This window comes from Loxodonta africana, chromosome 3 (assembly GCF_030014295.1).
Source record: "Loxodonta africana isolate mLoxAfr1 chromosome 3, mLoxAfr1.hap2, whole genome shotgun sequence".
In the NCBI taxonomy this organism is placed as follows: domain Eukaryota; kingdom Metazoa; phylum Chordata; class Mammalia; order Proboscidea; family Elephantidae; genus Loxodonta; species Loxodonta africana.
Genome location: NC_087344.1, coordinates 29276676 through 29285245, shown reverse-complemented (window position 1 = coordinate 29285245; position 8570 = coordinate 29276676). Strand labels below are relative to the sequence as shown.

The 8570-nt window shown below is 38.2% G+C and overlaps 1 pseudogene; it reads left to right on the top strand.

Moving 5' to 3' along the window:
• Positions 1-7261: 7261 nt before the first annotated feature.
• LOC135230887 (olfactory receptor 7A10-like) lies at positions 7262-8339 on the top strand (annotated as a pseudogene).
• The last annotated feature ends 231 nt before the right edge of the window (positions 8340-8570 follow it).

The window sequence follows — 8570 nt, the reverse complement described above, 5'->3', positions numbered from 1 at the left end:
TATTCAGGGAAATAGAGGATAGGGTTTACAATTCAGTGTCTGAAATTTTTCTTAAAAATCCCCACATGGCAATTCATCTCCTAGACTCCCTTCTCAATTACCAGCATTTGGATATTCTTTCTAGATTTTTCCCTTTTCAGCTTCTCTATCCTTATTATTATTTTTTAATGATTCCTTTTTTTAAAAAAAAAATTATTGTGCTTTAGGTTAAAGTTTAGAGAGACAATGAGTTTCTCATTCAAAAATCTTGTTGTTAGGTGCGGTCGAGTTGCTTCTGACTCATAGCGACCCCATGCACAACAGAATGAAACACTGCCCAGTCCCGAGCCATCGTTACAATCGTTGTTATGCTTGAGCTCCTTGTTGCAGCCACTATGTCAATCCACCTCATTGAGGGTCTTCCTCTTTTCCACTGACCCTGTACTCTGCCAAGCATGATGTCCTTCCCCAGGGACTGATCCCTCCTGACAACATGTCCAAAGTGTGTAAGACACAGTCTCGCCATCCTTGCTTCTAAGGAGTATTCTAGTTGGTTGTACTTCTTCCAAGACAGGTTTGCTCGTTGTTTTGGCAGTCCATGGTATACTCAATATTCTTCGCCAACACCACAGTTCAAAGGTGTCAGTTCTTCTTCAGTCTTCCTTATTCATTGTCCAGCTTTCACATGCATAGGATGTGATTGAAAATACCATGGCTTGGGTCAGGTGCACCTTAGTATTCAAGGTGACATCTTTGCTCTTCCACACATTAAAGAGGTCCTTCTTTTTGCAGCAGAGTTGCCCAGTGCAATGTGTCTTTTGATTTCTTGACTGCTGCTTCCACGGCTGTTGATTGTGGATCCAAGTAAAATGATATCCTTGACAACTTCAATCTTTTCTCCGTTTATCAGGTTGTTGCTTATTGGTCTAGTTGGGAGGATTTTTGTTTTCTTTCTGTTGAGGTGCAATCCATACTGAAGGCTGTGGTCTTGGATCTTCATTAGTAAGTGCTTCAAGTTCTCCTCACTTTCAGCAAGCAAAGTTGTGTCATCTGCATAACGCAGGTTGTTGAGGAGTCTTCCTCCAATCCTGTTGCCCTGTTCTTCTTCATATAGTCCAGCTTCTCATATTATTTGCTCAGCATACAGTTTGAATAGGTACGGTGAAAGATACAACCCTGACCCACACCTTTCCCTACGTGAATCCAATCAGTATCCCCTTGTTTTGCCCGAACAACTGCCTATTGATCTATGTAAAGGTTCCTCATGAGTACAATTAAGTGTTGTGGCATTCCCATTCTCCACGATGTTCATTCAAAAATATGTACACAAATTGTTTCATGGCATTGGTTGCAATCTTGCAATGTTTCAGCTCCCTCCTTTCCTTTTCCACCCTAGCTTCCCTGGTTGCATTTCCCCAGTTTTCCTGTTCCTTCTCACCCTCTTGTCTTTGTTTTTGGGCTGGTTTTGCTCATTTGATCTCATATACTTGATTTTTCTAAGAAGCACGTTCCTCAAGTGTGTTATTGTTTGTTTTTTAGGCCCACCTAATCTTTGGCTGAATGGTGAATTTCAGGAGTGTCTTCAATTCAGAGTTAGAAGGGTTCCTGGGAACCATAGTCTTGTGGGTTCTGCAGTCTCTGTGAGACCAGAAAGTCTGGTCTTCTTTGTGAATTTGGTCATTTGTTCTACATTTTAATCCCACCCAGCCTGAGACCCTTTGTTATAATAACAGTCAGAGCAGTTGGTAGTGGTACCCAGGCACCACCTTGTTCTTCTGGTGCCGGGGTAGTGTAGGATATGGTCCATGTGATCCATTAGTCTCTTGGACTAATTGCTCCCTTGAGACTTTTTTTTTTTTCCTTCCTGTGCTCCGGAGTAGAAGAGACCAATAGTTGTATCTTAGATGGCCAATCACAAGCTTTTAAGACCTCAGATGCTGCTCGCCAAAGTAGGATGTGGAATATTGTCTTTAAGAAATATATTGTGCCCATTGACGTACATGTCCCCAGAGTCTATGGTCCTTTGCCTTCAAGCCTGGAACTTCATCCCATGAGGTGTTTAGTTATGTCTAAGAGGTTTCCCCGACTGTGCCACTTGTGTGCTCTGTTGTCTGCATTGATAGATAAGAAGCACCTACAGTCATGTATTTAGATATTTCCTCTACCGAGCCTGTGTCTGCCAGTGGGTGTGCTCGCTTACCCACTCCCTCATGCTTGGCATACCTACGTATCCATTCATAGGTTATTGTTTATTGATTCTATTGTTGCAGAATTGTCTGTGTTATAGTAGTTACCATTGCTGTCCTTTATTCAGGTGTTTAACTCAGTGTCCTCTCCTGCCTTGGTCATGTTTTGCTGACTTCTCTCACATTGCATGTTGCCTTTTCCTTCACCAATATTAACTCATGTCTAGTATCACCTTGTTAATTTTCCCTCCTTCCCTTCCCATCCCTGGTAATCATCAATTTTTTTTCCTGTTTGTAAACCTTTTGTTATTACTTTATAAAACAGGTCTCATACAATATTTATCTCTTTGCAATTGACTTATTTCACTCAGCATAATCCCTTCCGGGCTCATCCATGTTGTGAAATGTTTTGAAGATTTATGATTATTCTTTTTTTTTTGTAGTATTCCATTGTGTGTATGTACCACAGTTTGTTAATCCATTCTTCTGTTGATGGGCACTTTGGTTGCTTCCACAGTTTTGCTATTGTTGATAATGCCGCAATGAACATAGGTGTGCATATGCCTATTTGTGTCACAACTCTTATTTCTTTAGTGTATATACCTGGGAGTGGGATTGTTTGATCATATGCTAATTCTATTTCTAGTTTTCTGAGCAAGTGCCATACCATTTTCCATAACAGTTGTACCATTTTACATTTCCACCAGCAGTGTATAAGAGTTCCAATCTCCCCACATCCTCACCAACATTAGTTATTTTCTTTTAATTTTTTTTATTAGTGGCAGTAATGTCGGGGTGAGATGGTATCTCATTGTAGTTTTGATCTGCATCTCTTTAATTGGTAGTGATTGTGAGCTATTATAAATGGTATTGTTTTCCTGATTTCCTTTTCACAGTTCTCTTTGTTGATATAGAAGAATACAACTGATTTTTTTATGGTGATCTTGTATCTTGACACTTTGCTGAATGCTTCTATTAGTTCCAATAGCTTTCTATGTATAGGATCATATCTTCTGCGAATAGGGATGGTTTTACATTTCCCTTATCAACGTGCATATCCTTTATTTTCTTTTCTTGCTTCATTTTTTCACTACAACTTCCAAAACAATGTTGAATAATAGTGGAGATAAAGGTCTTCCTAGTCTGCTTCCTGTCCTCAGGGAGAATACTTTCAGATGCTCTGCGTTTCCGTCCTTCATCTTGTATCTCATTTTATACCTTCTCCAGAGGTTCTCAATCTCTGTGCCTTTCTTGTTCAGAGGAATATAGGGCCTTTTCACTATTATCTTAATTTTGAATATCAACTATTTAACTGACTTAAGTAATAGACCATTTTTCTAAGGGTGAAGATTTTATTTGTGATCAGATAAAAAAGAAAAATGTTACTGTGTTTATCAAGTGCTATTCTTCCACTTGATAAACACAGTACTTTTTTCTTTTTTATCTGACCACACATAAAATCTTCACCCTTAGAAAAATGGTCTATTACTGTCCTATAGGGTCTCTATGAGTCAAGATCGACTCAACGGTAGTGGGTTTGGGTTTGGATTCTTCTTAGAAAAAAAAAAAAGTTGGCCTAGACTTGCTTACAACTCATGGCAACCCCATCCTCCTCAGAGGCAGTAAATCTGAAAACGTCACTAACAATTTTTATTCTGCAACATTTCCACAGGAACAATTGTGAGGATGGCATGGGACCGGGCAGTGTTTCGTACTGTTGTACACAGGGTCACTATGAATCAGAACTGAATCGATAGCACCTAACAACACACATTTCTTAATTTTTTTAGGCATAGAATTGTTGAGTTCCTGAAAGGTTGAAGGAATAACATCTTCCACTTGTGCAGTGTGCTTTGCTAACTGTGTACCAAAGCAAATGTAACCTCATCTGAAACTGTCAATTCTGTCTCAGACTGTTCTATGATCTTTATGTTAACCATTTGCCTTAAACAAATTTATGTTTTTTTTCAAAGCCAGGAAGATTTGCTTCATCTACACTAAAAACTTGGAGGCAATTTTTCTTGAAATCTTCACTTGATCTGGAAAAGTAAGTACAGTTCTAGGGTTTAAATTTCTTTTTATTTCCCCAGGGAATTTTTGTTTCACCTTCCAGTGGTCAGAGAATTTTTAAAATTCTGAATCATCAAACTACCATTTGTCACTATTTCTAACTCAGTTTATTTTCCACTTTCTGATAGTTTCTCTTCAGTAATTGTTTCTGAGGCTCCTTTGCCACCATTTTCTCTGGTATTGTAACTAGACTCATGGTCAATAAAGCTTTCAGATAGGGAACATAGAGAGATACCCTGAGTTTATTTAACTCCCTGTCACCTCTGTCATTTCTAATAGTCAGTAGAGCGGGAAATAGAAGGCTTGAGTCATCAGGCACCAAGTCACACACATAGGAAGTAACTCATCTGCATCTTTTGTTACTTTTATCTCCCCTCTCTGCATTCTCTCTCTCACCTTGTTTCCCTTTATCACTTTTCTCTACTGTCTTACATTTTTCTTTATTCTCATATCACATCAAGAAATGTATTAGTTGAGTTTCCTGGGCAACCGTGTGGCATTAATAATGTATCGAACTACCTGAAATTCATTCAGCAGAGTAAAAAAAAAAAAAAAAAAACCCTGTTGTTTAGTTTCTGAAATTGATTTCTGTTTTATAAATACTTACTGTGAAAAGTTATGAAAATGTGGGAACAACATTTAAAAGTCACATCAAAGATCAACACTGGATGGTAACATTTTAACCATTGGTGATGTTACATCATAGTAAGTGTGTGTGTGTGTGTGTGTGAGTGAGTGTATACATATATTATCTTTTATTTTTCTCAACCTTATGCTAATAAATAATGGACCCCAGATCCAACCAATATCTGTATGACCATAAAGCTTTTTTTAAAGTCATTAAAATCTTTAAAACTGCTTGGCTGATTTATACGACAAAAGATTTTCTGAGCTCTCAGTGTGAATATGATCTCAAGATATACGATATAAGTGTAAGATAAATTTCATCTTCCTTTGTCTATATAAAAAATTCTCATGTTGTTCTCTAAATAGACACTTTCTTTCCATGACAAAGATATGATATTTAAGATCTCCATCAACATCATACTAGGTGGAAAACATTTAGAAGCATGTGCATTAAAATCAGGAACAAATATAGTATTTTTAGGATCAACTTTATTATAGCTCTTGAAACTATGTTCGGCATTATGCTAAATGTAATGAAAATACAAATAATCTAGGTTAGATTCCAATGATAGTACGAGTTAATACTTATATAAAGCTTATAGCTAATACTTACATAAGCCTTCTCTGCAGACACTGTCCCAAGTGATTTACATATGTAACTCAATTGCTCTCTCAAACATATTATAAGCCTATGATCATCTCTATTTTACAAGTAAATAAATAAAAAAAAAAAAGCACACAGAAGTTAAGTGCCTGTCCCATGGTTAGACAGCTAATAAGTGTGTCAGTTTGTCATCAAACCCTGGTACTCTGTCTCCAGACTTGCTACTCTCAGCCAGTATGTTCACCATCTCCTCCAATATGTTTACCATCCCCTCCAGAGGGTGGGTCCTTGAGTGTCTGATTGGAACTTGAAAGCTACCAGGGTCTAATGCAGCTTTTCTGTCCATTATCCCCATAATGTCCATTGTGTCTCTTGTCCAAATATTTTTTTGCATGTCTAAATTATTCTTCCCTCTCATTCTGTCAAGTGTATTTCCAGGCTTCTCCATGCTCTTGGCAGAATATGAACACCACAATGAGAATTTCAAAGACTCACTGATTGTAACATGAAAGCTTCAATTCCAAATTCCATGGGTGGGGGGGGGCACAGGGATGGGGTAAGATGCTCATTGGGCTATCTTCTGTCATGTCATCTTCTGATCAAATCAGCTTTGACAGTGTAAGTTAGACTGCAGGGCTCCATCATAGTGTTTGTGAGACAGAGCTCAGTTCCTAGAGAGGAAGGGTACCCTCTGGACAAATATCCCCAAAGTGCCTTTTCAGTTTAGACATCAGAATTCAGTGCAGCTGATAAAAATCACAAGGACACAAATTTCAGCTTTTGGAAGAGTAATGTATTATCATAGTTAAACAGGATGTAAAAGGAAAAACAGTTAAAATCAGGGGCTTCTTATCCCTGGAGGCACACACTGTCAGATCAATGCTTCTCAAACTGTAATCTGTATATGAATCACCTAGTGTAGTGAATGGTGTCCCCTCAAAATGTATGTCCAGCCGGAACCTCAGAATGTGACCCTATTAAAACATACAGTACTTGAAGATAGACTTAATTAAGGGTCTCAAGATGAAATAATTCTGGATTTAGAGTTGGCTCTAAATCCAATGATTGATGTCCTTATGAGAAAGGAAGAAAACACAGAGAGGAAGGCCATGTGAAGATGGAGACAGAGATTGGAATGATGTGTCTACAAGCCAAGAACACCAAGGATTTCTGGCAACCACCACAAGCTAGAAGAGAGTCTTAAAAATGAATTAACCCTACAGTTACCTTGATTATGAACTTCCGGCCTCCTGAACTGTGAGAGACTAAATTTCTATCGTTTTAAGTGACCCAGTTTGTGGTAATATGTTACCTATGAAAAATTACCAAGGTAATTTGGCATCCCTTGGAAACTAATATACCCAGGAACTTTTTAAAGTGGAGATCCTGATTAAGTAGGGTCAGTCTATTGATTCTACATTTCTAACATGCTTTCAGGTGAGGCTGATGCTTCTAGTCCATGGGTCACACTCTGAGGAGCAAGGAGCTAGATGACTCTGTCTCAGAGAAATGTATGCAAAAAGAGTGCTGGCTTTATGATGTAGGTTATGACTAGAGATTACGTTACTAACTTGGAAGGGACAGTCAAAGGCAGAAAGAATGGCTGCATCATTAAATCCTCTGATTATTCAGCTGATCCATTGACAAAATACAGGCTTTTATTTATTTTATGTGTAAGATACAATACTAGTATTCATGTCTATTATGTGAAAAATTATAATCTGTAGTAGTGCTGCTGATTGACGATGCCTATTTGTGTATAAAGCATTGTTCTTTTCGTTTTCTTGACGGTCACACTAGCTATATGGAACCAGAAAACCATACAAAAATTTCAGAATTTATTCTTCTTGGACTCTCAGAAGAGGAAGAACTGCAATCTCTTCTTCTCAGGCTGTTCCTGTCCGTATACTTGGTCACCTTTATTGGTAACCTTCTTATCATCTTGGCCATCATCACTGGCTCCCATCTCCACACTCCCATGTACTTCTTCCTAGCCAACCTGTCCTTTGTAGATGTATGTTTCACTTCCACAACTGTCCCAAAGATGGTACTGAACATCCATAAAAAAAAAAAAAAAAATTTTTTTTTTTTTTTGAATGGATACCCATAACAAAAGCCATCACCTATCAAGGCTGCCTTGCCCAAATATATTTTTTCATCCTTTTTATGCAGTTGGATGTTTTTTCCTTTGTATAATGGTTATGACCAGTTTGTGGCCATCTGTCACCCACTGCACTACATGGTCATCATGAATCCCAGACTCTGTGGCTTGTTGCTGCTCTTTTCCTGGATATTGAGTGTCCTGGACTCTCTGACACGTAGCTTACTCGTGTTGAGACTGTCCTTCTGTACTTACATGGAAATTCCCCACTTCTTCTGTGAAATCAATCAGGTTATCCAACTTGCCTGTTCTGACACCCTCCTCAACATCATAAAGATTTTGCAACTGGAGTGATGGGCATTATTCCCCTGACTGGCATCGTATTTTCTTATTCTCAGATTGTCTCTTCCATACTGAGAATAACATCAGTAAGGGGGAAATATAAGGCATTTTCCACTTGTGGGTCTCACCTTTCAGTTGTTTCCTTGTTTTTTGATATAGGTCTTAGGGTCTACCTCAGTTCTACCACTACCCAAAATTCTACGGCCAGTGCAATAGCCTCAGTGACGTACGTCGTAGTCACACCCATGCTGAATCCATTTATCTACAGCCTGAGGAGCAAGGACATAAAAGCGGCATTGAAAAGTCTTGTTGGGATTATCACTTTAAATGAGTGACAAAAATGCTTGCCTTGGGGCTGGGAAGAATTCATGAGAAGCCTGGAACCAGATTGGCATTCAGAAATTCTGATTTTGTTTTTGTCCACATGTCTCTGAATCTCCAGACATTTCTGGCATTTTATGTTTTTACTTTCCTGAAAGTTACTTCCAACTTTGAAACGGAACTAGTTTGAGAGTATCCACTCATTTAAAGTGGTAATAGTTATTTCTAAAAATATGCTGTCTTCAAGTTCATTTTCTCTTTCATAGCAAAATTATGATGAGGCATAAAAATCTTACGGGATGATAAAGACTTGGAGATTAAATTTTTGTTCATGATTTAC